At 51.4% G+C, this 26,989-nt stretch overlaps 1 protein-coding gene across 2 annotated transcripts in view; it reads right to left on the bottom strand.

The window, feature by feature from the left end:
* The window catches only part of Cacng5 (calcium voltage-gated channel auxiliary subunit gamma 5), a 38,490-nt gene extending 30,156 nt beyond the window's left edge, over nucleotides 1-8,334 (bottom strand). For both annotated transcript variants that reach the window (XR_007107811.1, XM_047546045.1), the window contains exon 1: nucleotides 8,218-8,334. The gene's annotated coding sequence lies outside the window, so the exon portion shown is untranslated. The remainder of the gene's footprint in view (nucleotides 1-8,217) is intronic.
* Between the last annotated feature and the right edge of the window lie 18,655 nt (nucleotides 8,335-26,989).

Below are 26,989 nucleotides of genomic sequence, written 5' to 3'. Positions count from 1 at the left end.
CTATTTAAGTTGAGCTCTGGCCTTGGTCCTCCAGCCTCCAGATGGTTTGCCATCTGTTTGCCAAGAAGTCACAAAAGCCACTGTTCCTCAGTTGCATTCACTCTGGGTTCAAATCCCAGCTCTACCACTTACCCACCAAGAGACCCTGTGTGAGTCACTTTCCATCTCTGTACCTTGGTTTCTGCATCCATACATGGGTGACAAAGTCAGAGCCCCCTTTGCAGAGGTGTGTGCAGAAGGAATGAGGGAGGGGCCCAGGCCTGGGTCCGGCACAGTGGTGTCCCTTGCTGGGCTTGCTCTGTCTACACTTGCGTTCTACTCTCTCAACACATACCTGTGCTGGGACCAGGGTGGATCTCAGAAGGCCTCTGCGGACAGTGGGATTCCTGCTACAAACCACTCATCTGTTGGAGAGAAGGGGCTCCGACCACACTCCACCTACCTGTGGGGCTGGGAAGGGCCCTTCTTGGAACAGAGGTTCATACTTTGACCTGGGGCACTGGCAGCAACTACACCAGGCAGGTGAGGCAAGAAGGAGAGTGGGACTGTGTACTGGGTCCCCTCTGTCACACTGAAATTTCACAGGCAGCTTGGGCGGGGAGTTGAGGGAGGTGGAGGCAGCGGGGAGAAGCAGGTGACCATGAACTAGCCTGGGTAGGGGGTATCCAGGTGCATCTCCACCATGTGCCCTAGTCCTCCCCTGACCCAGAATGCCTGCTCCACATTCCCCATCTCAAGATGCAGGAACTGAGGCTCTGAGGTCACAGAGACAGCTCAGGGTGTGAGTGGCCTGAGGGTCACAGTGAGAGGTAGGTGGGTGGTGGCCTGGCTTCTGAGACCATGAAGCTCTCCATGGCTCCTCAGCACCGCCCGGATACGAGTGGTTCTCAGCGGGGAATGAAGGACTGACACCTGCTGTCACATGGACAGACCTGGAGCACATTATGCTGAATGAGGGTCATCAGATACAAAGGCCACATATTGTGCGATCGTGATTCCATTTATATGAAATACCCCTACGAGGCAGAGCCTTAGGGACAGAAAGCAGAACAATGGCGGCCTCAGGGAAAGGGACATGGCACAAATAAAGGCCCCCAAATGGGAACACCCGGAGGAGGCCATGCTTGAACTGAGCCCATGACATCACAGGGTTTCTGTGTGGAGAATAGTTTTTGTTTTTTAAAAAAAGGTAAGAAGCAGAGTTTGGGAGAGCCATACTCTGTGCTAGACATTCTGGCTACATTTTCCTTTCACACCCTGCAAGGATTCAGAAAGCACTCGGGCTCCTTGGGTTCAAATCCTGCCTCTACCAGGTATGAGCTTGGTGACTTGGGTTACCTAACTTCTCACCTGTGAAGTGTGGTTCATGGTAGTGACGTCATAGATCTGCTGGACAGTTAGAGAGCCTCCAGCAGAGTAGCACATGGGAACCCAGAGCAGGAAACAGGTCAAGAGCTGCTGTTACCATTGTGTCTGCTCCACTGCAGATGGTAGCTTTGGGGCCAGGGACACAGTGATTTTTAAGGACTCATTGGCTTTGTTCCTGCCCAGTCACAAACTTCAGCTGAACCTGTTCAGACATCAAGGGGAGGGCAGGAGGGACTCATGTCCACAGAAGCAGGAGGACAGTGGACGGCCGCCAGCAGGCGGGAGACCTCTGGCTGCGTGACGTCTGTGATCTTTTTCTCCATTGCACGGACCTGTGCAGTGGCTGCTCTCTGCCTCATATTAGAGTCAAGGAAACTGAGGCTCAAAGCGGGAAAACCATCCCTCAAAGTCACACAGAGCTCCATTTGTCCACTGCCCAGATGGCGGGAGAGGAGCTAGCGAGTAACTGGAGGGGTTCAGATTCCCAGGTGAGTGCTGGCCAGCATTCCTGAGCTGGCAGCGGGCATGATGAGAAGATAGACCTCCAGAGGCTGGGTGACTGTAAGATTACGAATGACTTTGCACAGGATAAAAACCCAACAAATATTAGCTCCCACCTGCTCCAGAACCACCAGGGACTTGTGCTCCCAAGGGGCATCTGTCCCTCATAGGGACAGTACAGATCTGCTGCCTAACTCATCACCCTAAATCACAGAGAGTCTGGGCAATGCCCTAGTCCACCCAAGTCAGGGTTGTCCTTCCTGCCCATCTGTGTCCCCCATTCAGCCTGCAGGGAGGCGAGTTCCTGGTGCAGCTGTCCCTCTGTGGCTTGACAGCTCCCCACGGGAGAGTGAGTCCAGCACTGCTTATGCCCGTGGCTCCCTGACCCCAGGCCAGGCTGACAGCTGGCTCCCTTCTAGGCAGGAGCGGTGGCCTCTGCTGGCCTCCAGCCCTGTACTGTCTTTCTCCATGAAGCTCACGGGAGTCCAGATGCCTGGACCAGCATGTCCCACTGTGTCCCTTCAGGGCTGTGACCCAGGCAGCCTGGGCTTGAGCACCAGGGAGCAGGAGGAAATCCTGCCACGACGCAAGCCAAAGTTAGCCCAGGAGTATAGCAGCTCTACCTTCTGGCAACTTCTTTTTTTCTGACTATTCAGATTTACTCTTTGGAATTCCAGAGGTGGGTCTCATTTCCTCCACATTCTGCTATAAACGGGAACTGCTCTGTTAACCAGGACCTGCCCAGGGCCTCTAATCAGCTCCCCCATTTTGCTTGAGCCAAAAGCTCTCAGGCTTGGACCCTGAAGAGATGTAGCCCACCACCCATCCAGTGTGGCGGTGGGGGAATTGGCGCCCTCTTCTGGCCTTTGCTTTTTGTCAAATGAAACAGTTTGATTCCTCTGCCCATCTGCTTATTGGTGCCTGGGGTCTGGATTGGTTTCCAAGGAATCATGGCCTATTGAGCTCTGGAGCTGGAAGACCTTCAGAGGTTGTGGGCCAGAAGCCCTCTAAGGGAGGGGCTGCTGCATTCCCTAAAGCACACCTGACCCTTGCTAGTCAGACCTCCCCTTCCTCTAGGGACTCCAAGCAGTGGCCCAGGTATGAGGGGGGACTTGCCTAGGATTGCACACAGTGAGAGAACCTGGCTTGAACCCGGGTCTCCTGATGCCCATCCCTAGGCCAGGTTCCTCCTGCAGGGGCTGCCTGAGAAGAAGAGCCCCACTCTTTTCCATGGCTGTTCTTGCCTAGGGCAGCTGGCGAGGGCTGGGCAGAGGTTCCCGGGCAGGTGCAGACAGGGCCTTCTACCCATTGGGCATCACCTTCAGGTGAGTCAAATCAGCGAAAGTCACATGGTGGGGTTTGGGGTCTTCTCTTGAATGAGGCCCACCCAGCACGGTCAAAGGGCAGGGGCTTCCCATCATCCCAGAAACCACAGGCCACGAGGACACAGCCACCTCCGGCAGCAGCCTGCCCAGATTGAAATGGGCAAATGCACAAAGACGCCCACACACTTTGGGACAGACGCCGGCACCTCCTCAGAGAGGTCATGCCCTCTGGAGCGCACTCCCTCACACCTGTGTGCCCAGCAGGCCTGCAACGTCCTTCCTGGGGGTGTCCCTGTCACTGCCATCCATCTGCAGGGAAGACGGGGATGGGGGTCCACGGTGAGAGCCACCAGGGAGGTGGTGTGGGTCGCCATCAACTGCTTGTCTTTCGCAACTGTCTGGGGTATTTTTAACCCCGTATTTGCAGTGAGGAACGTGTCTCTGACAGGCTCTGGAGCAAGAACCTGCTGGGTGGGCTAACTGAGGCTCTCCGACTTAGGGGTTCAGGGGTGTGAAGCTGGCGCTGGCCGCCCTGGGCCACCACATGCCTTTCCTTCTATTCAGGCTCTGCTCCCAGGAGAAACCAGAAACACCATTTGAAGGCCCCTGGGGACATTGACTCAGAAAGGGTGGCTTCTCAGGGTTCCTGGGTTTATGTTTGACTTGCTTTGACTTTACCAAAAGGCAGGGTTGCTGCTCAGCAGATAGGTGTGCAAGCCCAGGACAGGGGCCCCTGGCTGGAGGAGCGGAGGTGCTCCTGCCCCTGGCTTCTGGCTGGGCTGGCAGGGGAGCACCCAGGGCAGACGTGCCCCGCCCTGCGTTCCCCCTGCGGAGTGGAGTTTTCGATTAGCGCAAGGCCACGCACAGCCAAGGAGGGGACTGAGCGGGAATCTGGACTCAGGGCTTCACAGCTCCAAAGTGCACATCTTAGTATGAGATGGCAGCCTGTGGGTTGCCCAAGTTCATGTCCCAGCTGCAGCCCCCAAGCTCCTTCACCCTCCCGGCCTTGCTTTTCTCAGTTAAAAGATCAAGTAAAGAGCCACTTGGCTGATAGGGCTATTGGGAGTGTGTGTGCCCCTAGTAGGCGCTGAGTGCTCACTGACTCTCCTCAGCGAAGGCCATCAGAATCACCCACCTGTCCCCACAGCGCCACTACCTCCCCCTTGGTCCTTAACTCTCTCCCTGCCACTGCTTGGCAGGTCCTTCCCTGAATCTCCCTCCCTTCCCTCCTTCTGGCCTCTGCTGAAGTGTCACCGGCTCAGTGAGTCCTTTCCCAGTCCCCCTATTGAAAACGGCAGCCCCCACCCTGCTCGCAGGCTCTGAACTCCAACCCTCTCCATTCCCCAGCATTTCCACCATGCAGCTGAGTGTATATTTGGCTTCCTTAGTGCATTTATTGTTCCTCTCTCCTTAGAATGCTGCTCCTAAGGGAGCAGGATTGATTTGTATTAATAGCTGTAGTCCCGGTGGATCTCAATAGTGGGCTCTTTGGTTCCCCCAGGGGATAAGTGCAATCTCTGGGGACATTTTTGGTAGTCACAACCTGGGGTGTGGTACTGGTATCTAGGGGGTAGAGATGGGGGTGGGGTTGCTCAATATCCTACAGTGCCTGGGACATCTGCAGCTCCACCAAATGCGAAGATCACTCTCCCCAAAGGCCAATGGTACTGAAGTTACTTAAATCACAAGTTGGCATGTGTGTAGTAGGCGCTCAGTCATTGTCATCATGATTATTTAAGAACAGATATGGTCGAGAATAATCCTTAAGCAGGGTTGGCCCTCCTGAGTTTATGGCCAACAGGTCACACTGGTGGCAGGATGCATCTTCCCTCTGGTCAGAGGTCTGCCTTCTGGAGTACCCAGAGTGGGTTGCAAACTGCTCATTGCTGGATCACCATGAGCTAAGACCAGTCCATGCTGCCAGGCACCTGGGAGCCCAGGTGAGGCTGGCCCACGGGTCGCTTTGGTGGGAGCACCCACTTCCAGTCTCCCAACACTTACCCGCACCTGGAAACACTCACGATCTTTTGCTCAGCTGGGCAAGGAGCCACCTCTGTTTAGGGTGACCCCAGAAGGATCCCTCACCTGCAGCCCGGGAGCCTCGGGGGTCTGGGTGAACTGTGCCATTTTTGCTTCTCTCTAGAAAGGGGCACGGGCATTCAGAGAGGCACATGTGTTGAAACCTTCCCTGGCCCAGCACAGCACAGCCAGGGGATACTTCCTTGTTGGGGATACTACCCAACAAATTGCCACTGACCATTTTAAACTGCCAATGGGACAGACTGGGCTCACATACAAAGAACACCTCCTGTCGACTGCAAGGACCCCCCCCCGGGGTGTGGAGAGGAAGGGCGGTCTGCCTTTTGCTGGGGCTTTTCTTTGCCTCCCACAGGGCTGCCAACGCCTAGGCCAGCACCATCTAACCCCTGGTTCTCTGCAGGCACCTGCCCCATTCCCACCAAGAATTCCACTGACCCACCCTCTCCCTGCCTGCTGCCGCCCCTGCAGCAGCTCCCAAGCCTCTCTTCCCAGCCATCCTGGGCTCAGCAGCTGGGGCTTTCTCTACAGAATGGTGAGGTCGACCCAGGTCCATCTTCTCTGTCCTGCACTCCCCTCTGTTCTTCTGTCCTCTCCCTCTCTGTCCAAACGTCCTGAAAGTTCCTAAACAAGTCAACGATGCTAAGGATCAGTGACTGACATAAGTGGACGCAAGGCCGTGAAGAGCAAGAGGAATGAGCCTCTTGTGGTAGAACATTTGGCACCAAACAGCTAGTTTGGGGGGTGGGCAGGGACTTTCCTGATGCCTCTGAAGTCACATGGAGCTGGCCTGATTCTGGCAGGGAGTAAAACTTGTCCAAAACCCGTGACAGGCTGACAGGGCAGGCATGAGCCAGGAGCCTACATGGGGTAGACCAGGATATTGATGGCTAGAAACCTGGGGACTGGAGTACCAGCTCTCCCCAGAGACAGGGCTTGGCAGCGAGTCCTCTCTCATCTGTGAGTGTCCCTGCTACAAAAATTCACACCCCTCCTCACTCCCCCACCCCAAATATTGTGAGGCATCCTGGCTGCATGGTCACCTCCCCCAAGTCCAGCATCTGAAGGTCTGGCTTCATGCTGGGAGAAGCAGAGGCATGACAACCTGTCCTGGACACCTCCAGTGGACTGGATACTGTTATCTGTGACCTCACTTTGTTCTCCCAGCACCCTGGTGGCTGCTTGACAGATGAGGAAACTGATTCTCCAAGCAGTTCAGTGACTTGGCCAATGTCACAGGCATAGTAGGTGCACCAGCTGGGTTTGGAGCTTACATTTCCCACCACGACCTAAGGCCAGCCTTTTCCAATCAAGTGTGAACAATCTGACCAACCCTCCCCCTGCATCTTCTTCCTACCAAGTCACGAAACCCTGACTCAGAAGCCTGAGAGTGCTCAGCTCTCAGGAGACAGCCAGGGACTAGTGGGGCCGCGTGCAGCCCACCAGGATGCTGGAGTGCTCACATCACCCACCGTTGACCATCTTCAGCCAAAGCAGTAGCCCACAACACACACGGCCCCTCAAGTGTATCCACTGCTTCCACACCATGGGAGGGAGGTGGAAGTTTGGGTGGGGATATGAGATATCACCATTATTAGGCTCCGTGGGGTCCTGACCCTGAGATGCCCTCAGCTACATCCAGGTATCATGTTAGCAGAGAAAGGAGGCTGAGCTAGGGCTTCTCAGGCAGGCAAGAGGCACCAGCAGGAGGGGTTGGCTATGGGGTAAGCAAAGAGGGGCAGGCAACCTGTCACTAAGATGCTTGTGGTCCTGGGATGTCCTGAAACCAGGACATCAGATGAGGATAGTCTCCATCCCATCTCCAGGATGATCCAGGCTGTTAATTCATCAAGTCCAGGAATTTGTAGAGAGAGGGGAATAGGTATGAGGGGCCCCCACCCCGTGTTCCCCTGGATGGAAGTGAGCAAGAGCCAGCTCTGGTGACATCTGGAGTGTGATGTTCATCGAATTGTGACAGGCTCCCACTTGCAGGCCCTGTCCTGGATCCTACTCTCCCTGGGTCATTGACAATCTAGTACAGAGTGGTGCATCTCTTCCCTTCTGGAAACAAGAGCTTCCTCATCCATGAAATGGGGGATGGAGGTGCCGGGCAGGGTCGGATGAGTATGTGCTTATGACTGGGCGATCAGAATATAAGCTCCTTTGCTCCCTCCTGGGATTTCTTTCTCAAACCCCTTTCAAACCAGGAAGGGATAATTTGATTCACTTTAAAAATTTTAACAAGCAGCATCTTCATCAATTGCCAAATTAGGATGAGGCCAAAGAGGTCAAGTAATTAAAATGAAGGGCTCTGGATTGATTGGGAACATTTTTTGGCGAGTGGCTAGGGGTTGATATCTCACATCCAGTATCTGCCATGGGATCCTGATTGCCACCCCTCTTCTTCCCTGCGTGCCCATCTCTGCTCCGTGGCACCCAGCAGACACCTCCTCCTGCCAACCTGCCCTAGACATCCTCGCTGTCCCGGTAGCCGGGCAAGAGGAGTCCCGGGCAGGCAGACGTCCCCTGGCAGACTCACTGAGTCCCAGGCAGGTAGACGTCCCCTGGGAGACTCACTGGAGACTGGCGGGCTGGTCCCACCCTCTGGGTAAGTGAAGCCACCTGGCAGCTCAACAGGTGTTGGTGGGCTCTCCTTTTTTACATGATCCGAAAAATTTCTGCTAGCCCCATGCAAGTCCGTCGAGGGAAAGTCTGGCCTCAGTTTTGGAGTGGGAAAACTGCCCAGCAGCATCTGCAAAGAGGGGGCGTCATCGCCTCTCCCCGCAATCTACACACACACACACACACACACACACACACACACACACACGCACGCCCTGCTCTTTACAGGACGCGCGCACGGCGCCGGCCCCTGGCTCCGCGGTAACGGGCAGCCCGGCGCAGTGGCAGAGGCACCGGCGGGAGATTGTCCCCTCCCCCGACCCCCAGGAGGGAAGAGCTGGTCTCCGGCTCTTCTGGCTCCTACCTCCTATGAGCGGCCGCGACCCCCGACCCGGGTCGAATGTCCCTCGCCGTCTGGGCGTGCGGGGCGGGAGGTACCGCGCAGGGTGCCCTGGCGCCCGCGCCGTCCGGTCCGCGGGAGCCGCTCCTCGCCAGTGAGGGGCTGCAGGCGCCGCCGCCGCTTTCGCTCGGGACCCGGAGAGGGAGGAGCAGGCAGGGGCGGGGTCTGGGCGGGGCCTGGGCGGGGCCTCCCCGTCCGCAGGCCTAGAGCTCCAGCGGGCGGTGGGACCCGGCGGACGCTGCCTTCCGCCGCGAGAGGTGAGCCTCCGGGCGGGAGCAGCCTCGTGGGGACTGCAGGTGAAGAGTTGGGGGCTGGGGGAGGGGAAGCTTTCGAGGCTGCATGGGGTTTGGCTGAGAACTGCTGTCGCGGCCTCTGTAGTGTTTTTTCGCAACGACAACGACAACGATGAGGGTGATGGCAATGATAACAGGGCGACATCGCCAGCTAGTATTTATTGAGCGCTTACTGTGTACTAGGCATTGGGCGTGCCCTTTGCATGTCTCAAGTCGTTTAACCACCCAACACCCCACTTTACAGATGAGAGAGTGAGGCACAGAGAGGTGACGTGAGGTGCCTGAGGACTCACACCTGGAAAATGTCAGGGCCAGGATTGCAGCTCAGGACTGACTGGCTCCAGGATCGCAAATAGTTTGCCCCTCTAAACAATTAAATGGAAATATATACAATAAATGATGGCACCTAACATTTTCAAATTTCCTCTTTCCACACCTTCTCTACCTCCTTTGTTCTCTGCGCCCTGGACATGCAGTAGGTACTCAATAAATATTTGTCAATCGATGACTGAAAGCTGTAGGTGGAGTCAGGGCGGCCTGTCCGGGATTCGATTTTGTTGGCTTGAATATTTGCCTATCTTCTTTTCTCTGTAAGGGCTGCCTGACCAATACCTGGTCCAGCAGCTTGTGCACAAACCGGCAGCTCCTGCTCCTGCTGCAACTGACAAGGGGCAGCCTGCGGTGATGGGCTGCCAGGTGGCAAGCTCCAGGTCATGAAGCTTCCAGGGCAAGGTCTGTAAAGCTCCTATAGGTCACCAAGTGGCCAAAGATGTGGAGTATGGGTAGATTTGGGGGCAAATGTAGGTTGCTTAGTAATGAGGTGTCAGTAGTGAGCATATTGGTCAAGGACTCCTGACCTGAGTGTCATGGGAGGACATTGCTGCATGTGAATGGGGTCATTTGCAACTGGGACAACTAAAGATTTTTGGAAAGGATGTGCCAGGTTTCCATTCACAGCATTTTAGACCCAGAAAATTCTCAGTTTTTTCTTTCTCTTCCCACATGCCTCAGGAGTGTCAGTAGCAGGCCTGACCCATAGTAGGTGCGCAGTTAATATTTGCTCTAAGTTGGATAAGTTTTTCCTTGACTGTCAAGGAGAAAACCTCCAGCAATCCAAACCATGGCTGGAGCTGGATCAGTGATATGAAAAAAGTAAAATAGGTTGAGCAGTCATGAAGTGTGCCTTTGGAAAGATCTGCAGTTAATATTACCAGAGAAAACCAGAGGGGCTAACCTGGGACCATGTCCTTCAGGGTCATCTCTTCTAGGCAGCAGCTGTGTCCTTGGGCAACTGAAGAGTGGGTCTGTGGAGGGATGGAGGTGACCACACTGTCTAGGGATGGGGGTCCAGGAAGGGATGGCTGGGGAAGGGGCATCCTTTCTCCTGAGCTGATTGAGGGAGGCTAGAATCCCCACTTGCTCCCTAAATAGTTCCCTCTTTGACTAGTGTGACCCTGTTCTCTGGATCATTTTGCAATAGCCATGGTGAAATAGCCTTTGGAAGACTCTTTTTCCCATTAGGAGGGAAGAGAGTTTGCAGAGGTGCTCATGGCCTCCTCCCCAGTAGTTATGCCTGAGGCAGGTGGGGGACGCCTCAAGACATGGGTGATTGACAGAGAGGGGATGTGGGTTAGACTGAATGGGGCTTCCACCTGGCTCTGCCCCTAACTAGCTGTGTGACCTCGGATAAGTTATTTAGCTTTTCTGAGCTTTAGTTACTCTTCTATAATCAGGCTTGGCTTCCTAGGTTTATGACCTGGGCAATCACACAGGCCTGCTCTTAGGAAAGCTCTGCACTTGGTTTAAAAATGTACTTTCACCATCTTGAGATTTTTAATTTTTTTTTAAATCAAGGGGCTGCATTTTAATTTTTGTGAGGAGCCCATTTGACTATGAACCTGGCATTGGTGAGATCCCCAGCCTTGCTGGGTTATTGTGACACTCTACTGAGATCCTGTTTGAGGAAAGGCTGATGCATAGCAGGCTCTCCACAGGAGTGACTTTCCCCTCCTTGGATCTGGTCACGAAGGATAAATAGAAGTTCAGCAGGGAGACCAAGGGCTTGGAGGGGGTTTCAATCAGAGGGAGTGGTCAGCATGGGTCAAGGTATGAGAGTATGAAATCAAGTTCAAGGAAGGGCGGAAGGGCTGGGTCAGAGTTTTAATCAGTTTTTTGTCACTGTGACAAAAATACCCAACAAGAACAACTTAGAAAAAGGAAAAGTTTATTTGGGTCTCATGGTTTCAGAGGTCTCAGTCCTCAGATAGCTGACTGCATTGCTCCTGGCCCAAGGTGAGGCAGGCCATCATGGGGGAAGGGACACTCACCTCATGGCAGCAAGGAATGGGGTGGGGGAGAGAGGGAGAGGGAGAGAGGGAGAGAGAGAGAGAGAGAGAGAGAGAGAGAGAGAGAGAGAGAGAGAGGTGTGGGGGTTCTGCAGGGAAGATGCACCTTTCGAGGGCACACCCCAGTGACCCACCTCCTCCAGCCAGGCCCCACCTGCCTGCAGTTACTACCCAGTTAGTCCATTCTGACTAGGATGGACCAGTTAGGTCGCAGCTCTCATAACCTAACCATTTCACCTCTGAATATTCTTGTATTAACAGGAGCTTTTGGGGGGCACCTCACCTCCACACCTTAGCAGGCAGCAAGAGGAAGAGAGAAGCCTGAAGACACAGATCCTGAGGGTCCATGTGTGGAGGGCCTTCTGACTCTTAAGGAGTTCGTGAGCAGCAGCTGGGGAGGAAAGTGAGGGGAAGGCAAGTGGGCTCCATCGCCAACACCCTTGCCCCCCCACCCCGTTCAGCCGCCGCCTGCTTCAGATAATGAGACAGGCAGTGGCTGGCGTGGGCGGGAGCCCTGCTCACAGGCTGCCAATACGGCTGTAGGAGCCGCTTGTTGTAGACATAATGGGAAACTGCTGTAGGTGTAACAGCCAGCAGCTGTGCTTGGGGACTCGGGGACTCCGGGCCTGATGAATAATGGAGCAGCCCTTCCTCCCTGGGTCTCTTTCTCTCTCTTTTCAATAATTCATGCATTCCGCATTAGTTGAGGAGTTTCATAAAATCCCAGCTTCCTCTGAGCCCAGGGCCGATCTGAGCAAGTCTGACGGCTTCACGCATGAGGTCTTCATTAGAAACATGCTCACGTGCACATCTGCCTTGGTAGGCTGGACCCTGCGTTCATGTCAAGGAAAATGCCCAGTTGTGTCCTGGAGGAGGAAAGCTCTTCCAGCCCCGCCGGCGCCTTGCAGGTGGAGCGGGTGGCATGTGTCACCTCCAGGTGCTGGTTTTGCCACTCTCTTCTGCCTGCCTTTGGGGTGGCAGAGGCAGGTGAGAAGATGTCTTCTGAAGCTCTGTATTCCCATGTGGTGATGAGGAAGGAGTAAAACTTCCCCGCAGACCTCAGATAGACACATGTCACAGCAGGAAAAAGAACGTCTATTGTTGGAAGCCACTGTGATTCAGGGCTGTTTGTCACTCCCATAGTGCGATCTAAACCCATCCATCTCCCTTCCTCCTTCCCTTTCTTATGCCTCCTAGCACGCACTGAACCCTTTACCTACAAGCAAATAGGGTACACTCTCAGTGTTACCAAAAAATGGGCTGGAAATCCAGCCCAGAGCATGAGATCCCACTGGTCATCAGCACCAATGTGGGACCATCAGTGCAGACAGACAAAGGCATGTGGCACAGTGCTGGAGATGGAGGGGTCTGGGTTTCTCCGCAGGTCCAGGTCAAGTCGGCGATGTGAAGGCTCACGGCATAAATCTGTGTGTGTTGGGAGAAGGGAGAGGGCTCAGCAAAGACAGGCAGTGAGGGTGGGCAGACTGGGCAGCACGGGGCAAGAGGAGCTCCACGTAGAGTCGTCCCTCTGGAGGGTTGACTAGTAGTAATGCCATTAATACCTATTACAACCAATGTCAATCACATGCCAGGCGCTTTCCATGTGTGAGTGTGTTTGGTTCTCATGACATTGTGAACTAGGACATTACGACCTTTTTATTTCCAGATGAGGAAGTAGAGGTTTCAAGAGCAATTTGCCCTAGGAGTGACCAGATTATAGAGTTCAAAGGAGAGTGGCAAGGTCAGGCGCCATCTGCCTGGGTGTCACCCGTGCCAAGAGTGGGACAAAAGCCAGAATTTTCAGGCCACTGTCAGGTCCCAGGTCCCTGGGGCTGTGTCAGCAGTGGGTTGGGAGTTGTCCAGAGACACACAGTTCAGTGACTGGAAGAGTGGGGAAGGCTGAGGTGAAGGACGAGGGGCCTGGAGGTTCAAGGGGTATTTGGAGAAACAAGGGACTGATCTCCATTCTTCCTCCGGAGGGAGGCTGTGTCGCCACACAGCTCTTCCTGTCCAGGGGTGTCCCAGAGGGTGGGCTGAGCCTTGTATGTGCCTGGCCTCCAGGCGAGGTGCTTGCTCACAGGCTCTCCCTGCCCACGGACTTGACTTTGATGGGCGGGGCAGTGTGCTGGCTGTCCTCACCCTCCCGTGCACACAGACCTGGCCACACCCCTCCTTCCTCTGCCACTTCTCTGTTCAGCCGAGCTTTCCCAGCCAGCACCCCTGTCCTCTCCACAGCTCCCTGAGTAACTTGTCCAGGCTCTGAGCACGGCAGGCCAAGAACCAATTTCCTTTCTTCATTGGGAAGTGCCCCCCTTGTTCTCGGGGCAGCAGAGTGGGAACCCTGGGGGTGTCCGCACAGCCGCCTGCTCCCCTGCCAGGTGGCCCGGCAGCGGCTCATGTTCCCAGAGGCTGTTCTTGCTGCCTTTCCTGCTCGTCTGCGACCAGCTGTTCAGCCTCTGCTCATATATTTTGTCCCCTTGGTAACTAGATCATTGCTTCTAAAATGGTTCCAAGGTCAGGGGAAGCCGTTCACAAAACGAAGACATCTCCATTTGGACTGCTGAGAAAGTTTCAGGAGATGGCATTGGATAACGGCCCCGGATGCAGCAGCCCACAGCAGGGGCAGGGAAGAAAGAGGCCTCGCAGGGCAGGTCTGAAGGCGACTCAGTGAGATGCCCCTGAAGAGGTCAGCACTGGACAGCTCCCGGCAGTGCAGCAGCCAGGTGGCTGGGGAGGGCCTCTGCAAAAGGTGCTTAGAGGCTATAAACCCCTTACTCCTCCTTGCTCTCCGCTGAACCCTATAACCCTATAACTCGTACCCTTGGGCCTCAGGGGGACACCCGTCACAAATGATAAAATACTTTACGTCGGCATCAGCATGGATGCACTGAGCTTCAGGGTTAAACAGCCCAGGTGCCATGCGCACAAGTCCTTAGAGAACAGTGACTACAGTGGTCATAAACTCAGCAAGCTGCTGGCTGGCTGCCTGGGAGGGGCGGCAGCTCAGCCCCGCTGGGAGGGGTTCGAGGAGTGGCTGCCGCCCCCAGAGCAGTCTGCACAGGGCAGACTTCTGTGGCAAGAAGGGGTGCAGGCTCCCAAAATGCAGCCAGGGGCCCTACCGTGTAGGGTTGGGGATGGGGGGGGGGAGGGAGACCAGGAAATGGGAGCATTTCCAAGATTTCAGAACAAAGAAAGCAGGACCAGGCTCATGCCACCTCCCCTATTACCTGGCTCCCGGGATGATAGAAAATAGCATCTTAAATAGCCTTTTCCTAGCTTTGAAGCTCATGAAAAAGGTTTTTGAATATGAAAGCAAAAGATGGAGTCTTCTGGACAGGTGACATCCGGAAGGAAGCTGTGTGTGCTGTCGAGGAGCCAGCAGGGCTGGGGTACCAATGTGCACCCCAAGCCATGGCAGCGTCTTCCAGCCGTAGTCCACTAAGGGACTTACCAACTCCCATCCCAGGCTGGGTCAAGTCCCTGTCCCCCCCATTTTACACGAGAGACTTCAGCGTCAAGAGATTTAGGTATCCTTCAGGTAATGGTTTTAGAGTTTCAGTTCATGGTCGGCCATATCTGTAGCTCTGGGCTGGAGCTATGGAGGCAGAACATCATGGCGGAAGGGCATGGCAGAGGGAGGCAGCTCAGGACTTGGCAACCAGGAAGAAGAGAGAGCTCAGCTCACCAGGGACAAAGTTATAACTGCCCTGCCCCCGGGAAAAAAAGAAAAAAAGAAATAGATTCCCCAAACACACCCCTACGCCATGACCTACTTCCTCCACCACACCCTGCCTGCATAATCTAACCCTCTCACGTCTGATCATTCTTGGGTTGTCTCACACATGAACTTTTGGAGGACACCTCATACCCAACGGTAATAAATACCAATGACTGTGGCGTAGGGAGTCTAAGGGGATAGTTACTGATGGTGACAATGGGGCTGGGGAATGGGGAGGGCTGACCTCTGAAATGCCAGCCGTAGTGATGTGCCACCAGCTGACCCTTCTGAGCAAGCAGATGTCTGCAGATTCATCTGAGTTTGGTTCTAGGAAGTGGGAGTCCCTCTGGACATAGCAAACGAGCCTCTTAGAAAACGAGTCTGCCTTGAGTTATCTGGAAGCCTTAAGTTTCTCGATTAAGGAAGGCAAATCCCTCCGTCTCACCTGTAGAGACCACAGGTTCTGCTTCTGCACCAGGAGAGAAAAGAATCCCCGTTCTCTCCATTACTGCCATCTATTGGCAAATGCCTAAAATTTCCCGGCAGAGTTTCTGTCTTCTGGGAGGAGAGTTTAGTGCAGGCTCTCCTCCTGCCCCTTTCCAAACAATGATAATCATAGAAGGTTGGAGGTTAAAGGACCCCCGAGGTCCAGGAACTAAGACCTCTAACTGCCTCCTGTACTGAGACCCCCAAACTGCCCCATGGGAAGGAAGCGGCTGCCGCAGTTCCTTGGTGAGTCAGACGAACCCAAGTGTCTCGGTCTCATCTGGGTTTCTCGACCTCAGAGCTGACTTTTGTGGAGGGTGGGCTGCCCTGCACCGCAGGATGCTCAGCAGCATCTCAGGTCTGACCCCCTAGGCACCAGGAGAACCCCCTCAGCACCAGGAGAACCCCCTCCTCAGTTGTTACAGCCAAACGAAGTCCAGTTATCACCAAATGTCCCTTGGGGGGCAAAATCAGTCCTGGTTGAAACCACCGGGCTAAATTTTTTTTTTTTCCTCTTTTAATATTTTTTTTTTTTAGTTGTTGATGAACCCTTAATTAATTAATTAATTAATATGTGATGCTGAGAATCGAACCCAGTGCCTCACACATGCTAGGCGAGTGCTCTACCACTGAGCCACAACCCCAGCTCTGGACTAAATGTTAATCAGACTTCTTTCCTGCCCACGCTTCTGTTGACCTCAGAGCAGAAGGGGGCAGGCTGTGGCCTTGAGGATGTGGGAAGGCCCCGACCCTGAATCCTGAGGAAGTTCTCATAAGTGAAAGAAACAGACCTCTCTCTCTCTCTCTCTCTCTCTCTCTCTCTCTCTCTCTCTCTCTCTCTCTCTCTCTCTCTCTGTCGTTACACAAGAGCCAAGCATCCCAGTCCAGCAAATCTTGCTTTTCTTCCCGAACAACCTGGTCTGTTTCCTCTTGAGGATGGAGCCTTGCTCCTCTTATCATCGCTATGTGATTCCGGTCCTTGTGATTCAGCTTAGTCACTACTGTGTACTGTATGCGGTCTTCTCCCTCCATACCATGGTGTGCATCCTCATGTAGAAGCTTCAGGATCTCCAAAGTGACTTCCGGAAGAATGCACGAACGACCTCAGTTCATCCTGAACCCTGAGAGACAGGTTGGCCACCTTTGATTGTTCAGATGCACAAAATAAAGATCTGTGGGCCTTGAGGCACTTGTGCACAGTCATGCAGGAAGTTTGAGACTGCACTGGGTTCCTTCCTTCCTCCCTTCATCTGTGTATTCCACGTGCCTGGGGTGGGGTGACCAGACACATGGTTCCCACTGTAGGAGCAACACTTTTTTTTCTGGCCAATGGACTGTACCCCAGATTGGCTGTCCAGTGCCACCGAGGCCATGTTGGAGGGGAGACTCAAATGTCCTTCCATGGGGGCTCCAGCTCCTGGTGTGTCATAGCAGAGGTTTCTAAAACAATGTTGGGAAGGAAGAAGCGTAACTCCCCTCCTCCCTGGGGTCCTCTGTGGGCCCACTCTGCTCACCCCCATTAGCAGCTCCTGCCCTGCCCTATGACTTGCTGTCATTAGCCTAGGTTAACAAAACTGTTAACTGTCCAGATAACTGTAACCCATGATGCCCCTGGAGCCCAAAGTCCTTCGGGAAAGGGTAGAGGGATGTAATTGTACCAGATTCTTGACTGGGGTGATTTTATTCCTAAGGGGACATTTGGCAATGCCTGGAGACATTTTAGGAGTGGGTGGTTACCCGTCTTTAGTGGTCAGAGGTCGGGATGCTGTTAAACATCCTACAATACACAGAATCATTCCCACCCCGAGTAATGCCACGCCAAATGTCAAGGTTGACATTTTATGCTAAGACTGAGAAACCCTGAAATAGACAACATAGCAGAGTCAAGTGCTTGCAGTGAGGAAGGGCAGCTCCCAAAGGGTGACGTGGGGCTGGGCTGGGTTGTTGAGGAGGCCACAGCTGCTTTGGATGGGTGGGTTCTTGTCCATGGCCCTGGCGGAATGAAGGGCTCTCTCTTTTACTTTCTTGTCTGTCCTGTTTTGGACAATTAGTTATACAGCCAGCCTATCATTAGGCACAAACGGCAGCTACTCCTCAGGAGGACAAAAGCCCCTGGACAAGGGGACAGCATTCGGCTCCTTTCAAACCATGGCAAAACCTGGACAGGAAATTTCCAGACATAGAAATCACATGGGGCCTTTGGAACCAGATGATCCACCCAATGTACAAAATGATTATACTGCATTTTCCAGTCTAATAAAATTTCCCAGCATCTCCTCTCTGGCCTATAATCTCTTCTCCATGGTTAGTTTACTGTTTTTTGTTCTGTTTTGTTTTGCCATAAATTGTTCTTACTGCAGCCATGGGTTTTGGGCCATGATCCACGGGTAATAACTTCTGGAGGAACTGCACGGAATGACGCTCTCTCGTACTGAGGAAGCGCTCAGCTCTTCCTGTCATTCTGTTCTCCCCTGGACCTGGCCCCAGCCTAGGAAATTCCCACAGGCCTTTTCAAGGTCAGTACTGGGTCATGAGAGTTCTCACTTGGGGTCTCACTAGGCCACAGGCTCTTGCCTAAACCAACCATTGGCAAGAAGAATGGAATTTCCATGGCTGGCTTACACCATAGTGGGTAGCCACAGACATTTAGGCCATTCTCAATGAATGAAGTGGACACTCCGGTTAAAGCACCTGGCCATCCCAGCCCTTTGTCAGAGAGGACCTACCCTTTCTCATCTCCTTTGTACTGGGGGTGGGCTGAGGTAGCCATGTTTTGTGAATAACAACCTGCTCCCCTGAGCCTCAGATGAACGGATGAGGAGTGGAACCTGATCCTACTGTCAATCCATGGACCTGCCAGTGCTCAATGACATAGTTGGACCCCAAAGCACACCAGGATGTCAGAGTCCCTCTCTCAGGAAGAAGTGCAAAGGAAGACCCACTGACCAGTGGATGTGAATGCTAAAAGGATGAGCAGGGACTGAGGAGGGTCAGAGAAAGTGTGATTGGTCAAAGATTTGAGAAAAGGGACAAGCCGGGGCAGAAGAAACACACTGGCCAGGCTGAAGCCCAAGTGCCTCCCTTTATACAGCACTCACGAAATGACAAAGTTGTACAGAACAAATCAGGGGTTGCCTGAGGTTGTGGTGGGGTTCGGGAGACTAGAAAGGGCCAGCACAAGTGAGTTTCTCTCTGGATTGGAAAATTCCATACCTTGGTGTTTACATGACTCTGTACATCCAATGGAACTTCCTGATGCCAGATGAACACGATGCCTGTGTATAAAAGCTGGTGAAGTCCAGGAAGGTCCGCAGGTTGGTTAATAGCATCGTTCTGTGGCAATGCCCTGGTTCTGCTAATGTGCTCTGGTTATGTAAGATATTACTGGTTGACGAGAACACTGGAATAAACTGCACTGGTTTTTGCAAATTCTTTTGAGTCTTACGTTATTTCCAAATAAAAAGTTTTAGAAAGGGAGAGTGGCTGAGAAGCTGAAATCAGTGACTGCAAAAATCCAACTTCCAGGATTGCCTCCGATCCAGTGATCCCCAGTGCCAGCCCCTGGCCGGGTCCATCTGTGTTTATTTTGATCCAAAGAGCTGGAGCAGAGCAAGCTCCTGATACCTACGTCTTTGTGTGCAACTTTGGTTATTTTCTTTGAAAAATAAATTAAAAAGTCCCCCCAAAGCAGAATTGCTGTGTCTAAGCACATTTTTAAGACTCTTGTTACATAGTGCCAAATTGCCCTCCAAAATGATTGCACCAATTTATATTCCCTCCCACCTACAGGGTATGAGAGGGATGACTCCCCTAACTCTTGCCAAAATTGGGTTTTAATCTTTAAAGAAAGCTTTTAACCTTTGCCAAGTTGACAGATAAAACATGGTGTCTCATTGTTCTTCTCCTCCAGGAATTCTCAGTTCCTTTCTTGAACTGAGTTGGACTACATCATTGGCTACATCCCAGGATGCTGCGTCCAAATTCTTTCTCAGTCACCTGCATGGACTTGCATTTCAGTATTATGCCCCTTAGTTGAAGCTGATCATTGAAGGAAGGTAACACAAAATTTGCTACTGCATTTTTTAAAATTCCCAAATGCTGCTGAGGACATTGTTTCTTATATTGCCAGTATCTCTTTGGTGCAATAAAATCCGACCTGAGAAATTTCTTTTTTGAAATTTTGTGGTAGGAAAGCATTTCTTTCCGAGAGGAACACATCTGTCTCCTCGTTTCCAGGAATGAGAACCACAGAACAGATCATCATGGTTCCTATGTTTTTGTTATCATGGCTGCTAGGAAATCTAAAGCCAATTTTGAGGATTAATGACAGCAATTTTAGTGACTCTTATGAAAAATGTTTCTATTGTCTTTGGTCCTGATGTACTATTTCTATTTAATTATTTGTCTGAAGTGTTTTCATTGCAAACCATTTCAAATCCTATAGAAAGAAGCAAATGTTCTTTTTTTTTTTTTTTTTTAACTGGGAATTGAACTCAGGGACACTTGACCACTGAGCACATCCCTAGCAGCCTATTTTGTATTTAAAAACAGGGTCTCATGAGCTCATGAGGTGCTTAGCGCCTTGCCATTGCTGAGGCTGGCTTTGAACTTGTGATCCTCCTGCCTCAGCCTCTGGAGCCACTGGGATTACAGGTATGTGCCACTGTGCCCAGTGCAAACATGTTCTTGACAGAGGGTTCCACTAACCATTGCATCCCTAACCCTGTCCCAGCACATATTATAGTGCTCTCATAAATGTTTGTTGAATGAATGAATGAAGATGCTTGCCAACAAACCATCCAATAATAGCACAAAGACAATGAAAAGAAACCATAGTTAATAACTGGTCTGAGGGCAAGAAAATGTTACCACTAAAACAAGATTTCAGGAAGCAAATGAGGAAAGAACTCCCAACAATCTCTAAAAATGCTCAGCTGTCTTTCTGTGAATCCAACTGGCGAAATCAAGCAAAATGCATTTGAAATTTTAGGAGTAAAGGTGTTCATCACTGACTCCTTCCAAACAAAACACTGGAAAAACCTCAAAGCTATTAATAGGGGAAGTTGTAAGAAAATGCTGGCAATTTACATTATGAATAGTAGACATTTAGAATGATCAGTACAGTGCTGACAATATGGTTCAACTGGTAGGGGGTTGCCTAGAATGCGCAAGGGCTGGATTTCGAGTCCCCAGCACCGTGCGATGGATAGAAAGAGGAATAGAATAATCAGTACAAAGTTCTTCATGACTTGAAGAAAAATGTATGCAATTATCATGAATACATGAAAAGGGATGATACAGAATTGTGCTTTTTTTTTTTTTTTTTTTTTTTTTTAGTACTTGGGATTGCACCCAGGGATGCTCACTGCTGAGCCACATCCTCAACCCTTTTTAAAGAAAAATTTATTTTGAGACAGGTTCTCACTAAGTCACCGAGGCTGGTCTCGAACTCCTGTCTTGGCCTCCCAAGTCACTAGTTTACAGGCATGTACACTCTTTATGTTCCCCCACAGTGTAAGATAATGTGCATATTTCCAAAATGGAATATTATGCAGCCCTTCAACTGATTGTGTGTTTTGTAGTGGAATCTTTCCTAGTTGAGGTCTACTGAGTCATCTACAGGGTTAACCAAGATTCTTTCTTTTTGGTTAAACACTAAATAATTCCCATGACATTTTATTTCCTTGCAATTCCTGTTTTCTCACATTCCCATCTAATTTTTCTCCAACTGTGTCAGTTTCTTCCCCAAACTTTTTTTTTTTTTTTTTTTTTTTGTGATGCTGGGGATTGGATCTAGGGACTTGTGCATGCCAGGCAAGCGCTCTACCAACTGAGCTATCTTCCCAGCTCTTCCCCAAACTATCAATGCCTGCTGGACTACACAAATGCTCTTCAACTCCCAAGGGGGCTGCATCTCCAAAAAACCATCAAAAACTGGAAATAGAAGTTGAAAGAGCATCGGACACACTGACCCCCCATCATCCTAGCTCAGTGCTCCGTGGGCCCGAGTTTCACCCCGGGACTGGGGCTGGCTCTGAACTGCAGCTAGCTGCCACTACCCAGCATCCCAGGCGGGTGTTGTTACCTCCTATCTAGCCCTTGTGCCAGAGGAGGTCAAAATTGGAAGTAGGGTCTGTGTTGAGTGAGGGTCACTTTTGCAGTATCTGGGGACCATCTGATTGTGCTTTGGGGTTAAGTAATTGAAGCACATGCCACATATGCTGGTGAGGTATGAATGCCAAGGACAGAGCTGTTCCCCTGAACACAAAATAGGATGTTTAAGAAAAGAGAATAAAGACGAGCTTTTTAAAAACAGTTTTAGAGTCATTTCCAGGAAGGCCAGGATGGCAGCCTAGGAGATACTGGAAGTATCTAGAAGGGCTCTGCATTCAGGTCGCTCTGGATCTTGCCTCTCTTCAAAAACTCGAATTGGAAACCTGAAGTCCTACCTTATGAATATAGTTTCTGCAAGAAAGAGATCCCCGACGGAGAGGGAAGGCCTGGCCCTTTCTGAGTGGTCATGTATTCATAGGCTTCGAAGGTGCTTAACGTATGTGTGCGTCAATACCTGTGATTTCTGCTTTAGGTGATCAGCTTCGAGTCCCAGTGGAGTTAATAAGAGGACTCTGCTGGAGAGTCATGAAAACATAATGATTAAATGAAGTGAGGGTCATCAAATTATTTAAGTAAGACAGTAGCTATCTTAGGATAATGGGGATTTTTTTTCCCCCTTATTTGTAGCAGCTACAAGAACCAAAACACTTTTTTTTTTTTTTCTGGTGTATTTCCTAAAAAAGTAAAAGCATCCTGTAGTTTTCTGCCCCAGCCAAGCCCCGCTCTCCTCCCGGGCTGCCCATGGCCAAGGCCATTGGTATTCCGTCCACGAGTGATGCTTCCCTCCTTGGCTCCTGCTGCTTGGGGGAAGTCATCTCAACTCCAGGGCTGTCCTGCTGGGGAGGGTGAGCCCCCATCCCAGCCATGCACTGTCCCCTCCTCCCTGGTCTCTCTGGGTGGCGAGTCACTGGGTGGGGGTGGCTGCCAGGTACCTGCTGGGTTCTGAGAACCGCAGTGCTATTTTTCTCTCTCCTCCCACACCCAGAGAGTGAAAAAAAAAAAAGTCAGGAGGAGGGTGAAGGTGGGAGAGAGGCTTCCAGAAACAGTTCCAGAGGCCTCTGGTCTCATGCCATTGAATCAGCCAAGAGAAGCAAACTCCCCTTGATAGGAGTGTGGTCTTTGAAGGAAGCTACAAAGGGAGAGAAGACCTTGTGCATTTTACAGAAGAAGAAGTTAAATTACAAGCCCCAGGTGAGCCAACACCAGACAAGCTGACTGTAGGAGCAGAGATGTGAGCCATACGGATGCTTCCTGGAGAGGGAGGCAGGGAGGCTGCAGTCTGATGGGGGAGAGGCTGAGAAGAGGAGGTCAGCAGCAAACAAACTGGAGAGGAAGATCTAACATTCACCCTGCACCTAATATACAAAATATGATCATCTCATTTAACCCTTGTGGCACTTCCATGAGACAGAAATCACTATTCACATCTTATAAATGGAGAAACTGAGATCCAAGGAAATGAACCAGCTTCTGAATGCATAACTCCTAAGCGGTACAGCAAGGCTGGGCACCAGGTCTCTCTGACCTTTCCAACCTGGGCCTGTTCAGCAGATCAAACACATAGCAATGGGTGGAGTGTGCAGGACCAGGACCTCCTAGCGTAGGCCTGCCTGCAGTTTAGTCACTGAACTAGCTTTAAAAACAAAACAAAACAAAACAAAACAAACAAACAAACAAAAAAAAACAGAAAAGAATCTTGGGGAGACATCAGTTCGGCTTTCTTGGAGCCAAAAGAACTTCTTGCTCACTCCCTGTGGGCAAGGCCCTGCTCCCTGCGATGCGCACTCTGGGAAAGGGACAGAGTGTGAAGGGGTGGCCTTTGCCTACATGCCTTAACACTTTAGATAACCAGAGCACACAAGAGGCTGGAGAAAAAAGCTCAGGGTGTTGAATAGTCACTTGGGGACATTGCCTCCCGATTCTGGGCTGGAGGACAGAGTGAGAACTTGGGTTTCTTGGGCATAAGCTCATGATGAGGTTTTGAGAGGCCATCTCTGAGTAGGTCTGTGTGTACTCAGATCGAGAACACCTCCGGCCAAGGACCATGCCTGGGAATGGTTTCTGTTACGCCTCCTTCCTGGAATCCAGTCATTATTCGTGCACCCAACAGACATTCTTGTGAGTTCCTACCATGCATGAGCTCTGTTCCAGTTGCTGGGATCCAGCAGTCAATGGGAGGGGCCGGCCGGCTTCTCTGGTAGGGCTTATATTCTGGAGCAAAGGGGACACACACACACGCACAGCCTCCTACCCCTGGACTCGGTGTGCCAAGAGTAGGAAGGGTGGGCCGGCGGAGGCTGGCGGCAGGTGCGTGCCGGGAAATCAGGGCTTTGACCAGGGCCAGACCTGCTCCAACGACTTCCTGCTGGCTGTGTGGGGGCGGGCCTGGAGATCAAGCGTGGCCTCGGAGACCGAGCAGGCGAGAGGGAGTGGAGGGTCAGAACTTGATTTCCACGGCGCCACCACTGATGACGTGAGATGACGCTCTGTTGCAGGGACTGTCCTGCACCTTGCGGGCTGTTCACCTGACCTCCCACTGGACGCCAGTAGTACGTCCCCCTTGCTGTGTCAACCAAACTCTCTGCAGACATGGCCAATGTGCCACAGGGGGCAGAATAGGAACCCAACGGCCCCTGTAGGTGCACCTGGTGTCCATGGCAGGGCTGGGCGTGGGAAGGGGAGGGTACTCCTGAGCTTTTGCTCCCCTGATAGGACAGTGTTTGCCACCGGGTGCTCAGGTCGTCCCGTTGGCCTCTGTGGGGCTGGGCAGATCGGCCATATTTGACCTTGTCTGTGCCTCTGAACCCCGGCTCCCCACAGGTACACATGGTGGCCTGACTCAGGTCCTCCCAGACGGCAGGTGCTCTGCGTGAGAGGATCTGCTCTGCTCTGTTCTGCACCGCAGTAAAAATGAAATCGAAGAGCTCACTGGAGGCCGAGGGTGTGTGAAAGCCACCGCTGGCCACTCTTCCTGAGGTGGGCCACCCTTCTGGGTAAGGTGAGGAATGGCCACAACCTACAGATATATGTCACATCAACCAGTCCAGTGACCACACTGCTCCAAGAGCCTTAAAAGCTCCTTTTGCTTTTCCTCAAAATATCCCACCATCTCCGTCCCTGCCTTGGCAGCTGGAAGACCCCAGACTTCAGAAGGTAAGGTGTGATTTTATGGATGGACATGCATCTAGTGGGCGCTAGCACCGGGGTGGACTCAGTGAGCTGGGAACCGGGCCTGGAGCAATGGGAGCCCAGGACAGGCAAGTCTGGATGCGGGGTGAGCTGGGAGGGGCTGTCCTGCGCTGGGCTCTGCGGGACCCAGGGGCTGTGGGCGCTGGGGTAAAGCAGTGGGTGGGAGGGAGCGTGCTCGGAGGAGGGAGGGAGGGGTGAGCTAGGACATCTTGCTGGTCCTCGGCTTTGAGAAATTGGGTTTTGTTGTTTTATAAAATTCCTTTGAGGGGTAATCCCTCATCAGTGTTAAGTTTTACAATATGGGGCATTTTCAAATGTTCCATATTTGAAAATTTACCCCAATTTTCACCCATGAATCCATACATGGGGGCACAGTCCTGAGTGGTCAACAGCAGGTGTCCAACATGGGTATTTTTGGAGTAAAATTCCCAAGATTTTGGGCTGAATTCTTTTGGGAGTCCTCCATTCCCATGGAAGGGGACCATCTGTCCTTGGAGGATGCCCTTATCAGTGGCTGGGTGTCCCCTGCCGTTTGGAGGTGCAAGCATATAGGATCCATGTGGGCAGGGGCCGGTCAGGTATCCCCAGGGCCTGGCCCCACCCCTGGCCCAGAGCAGGAGCGTGAGGAACGGTTGATGAGCGGACAGAGGAAGGACCTGCCACTACTTTATCCCAATCACTGGGTTTTGGTTCAGAGCGTGCAGTTTTTTAAAGGGGGAAAAATGTGACTTGAAGTGGAGAGTCACACCTGAAACAGGTGGACAGATGACAGTGCTCTGCAGATGGTGTCCAGCTGGATGCCGTTAGATGAACGCTTGAAAAATCATCGCGGGCCTGTAGAGGGACACAAATGAGACCCGGCACTGGAAGGAATGGTCATTATCTTTATTCATACACACTTGCTTCCAAACTACAATTAATGTATCTAACAAAGCATGTCATGCAAACAAAGATTAGAGGTTACACGAGTTGAGGAAAGTAATGCAGTAATTTGTACATCCACTTCACCTGCGGTAGAACCACGTGCTAGTTGACAGCCAAAGGGCCTCCGTATTGTGTCAGTAGGTGCTCACGCAGGAGGAAAACCCTCAACCTCCATTTCTTCCTCCATACAAATTTGGGGTCTCAGATAATGTTTTTCAATTAATGATTTAAACATGGCATGACCTTCAAACACACGCGCACACACACAGATCATGTAGGAAAAGCAATTTCAAATGTTTCTGACCATCTATAAAAGATATTCTGAAAGACCCTAATAGTAAGAACAGGAGGTTATTTTTTTTAAGAAAATCTTTAGCCTCAAAATAGGAACTGCCTTCATGTACAGTTTTGATGAGTCCACTAAACCCCTCAAGGAGAGAATCCCATTCTTCCAGAAAGAATAGCAACAAGAAACTACAATCACAGGAATTAATATTCCTAAAGTTAAGCAGAGGCAAAGATACAGTTATTTAATCAGAAAATGCAAAGCTGCCTCTTGTCTCCATTTTAGAAAAAAAGATTCTTATAAAGTGAACTGGATACCTATTTTTTGAAAAGTGGGGTTCTGTCTATTCACAGATGCAGTAACTGAGAAAACAGGCCAGTACGCATGTTTGCTGCTGCCTCTTATTTCTTGGTATATTAAAGTATTTCTGAATTGCCCAATGGGTAAAATCCTTATAGGGCATCTCTGAGCTTTCACCAAACACGAGAGACCTGGGAACCAGAGGGGGCCAGGGATAGAGCTGAGGAAGTGTCCCCCTGTCCCTGCTAAAACGTAGTCATGGAGCCTCAAAGAGCAAGCAAAGGGGTTCCAGAGACCCCAACAATGCTATCCCAGGGCTACATCTGGATGGGGTCAATAAGACATTTTCTACAGTTCAAAAATTTTTAAACCTTAGGCAGTTATTCCCAGTGTCTATTAAAAACAGAGCATTAGCTTGCCAACAAGTTCCACCTGAACTTGCAGACATCATACCCACCGGCAAGGGAAAATCCCACAGTGGGAATGCAGGTCAGGGGTGCTCTAGCTGACCTGGGTTGAGTCTTCCTACAGAAATTTCTGATTGAAATTTTATGAAATTATTAGTAGCTTGATTTTAAAAACTAATTTTAAAAGAAGAATTGAGTAATTAAAGTTCATTATATAAAAAAGTACAAAGAGCCCAGTATCTTTAGTTATCCTACTGGAATTAACAAATTAATTTCTTCCGTTAGGTTAAAAAAAGTCTTTGGAAATTGTGGGCTTTAGTGTAGGGTCATTGTAAGGCGGTTGATGACTGTGTGCAACCTCCAGTTCTTAAATGACACCTGATCACACCAATGGCAGGCACAGGGGACAGAGTCCTGCACATTTTTGACCCTCCCCAAGAGCCCCGACATTATAGAATCAGCAGGATTGTGTTTGGCTCCATTTTCTAGACTATTACCTCATCCACGTACCACTCAGGTAACCTTTTCCAACTTCCTACATTTTTCCAACAGCAGAAACACACAGCATTCCCTAGATTTGCTGGATTGGTCCTGACGGGAGTGTGGACCATCCCGTGCATTTCACAAACTCCAGCCCAAGCGGCTCCAGCAAAATGATTTTTAAAAAACCCGAC

This window comes from Sciurus carolinensis, chromosome 3, assembly GCF_902686445.1.
Source record: "Sciurus carolinensis chromosome 3, mSciCar1.2, whole genome shotgun sequence".
NCBI lineage: Eukaryota > Metazoa > Chordata > Mammalia > Rodentia > Sciuridae > Sciurus > Sciurus carolinensis.
Note: the sequence above shows the minus strand (reverse complement) of the source record. Positions and strands in the feature narration are given on the sequence as shown.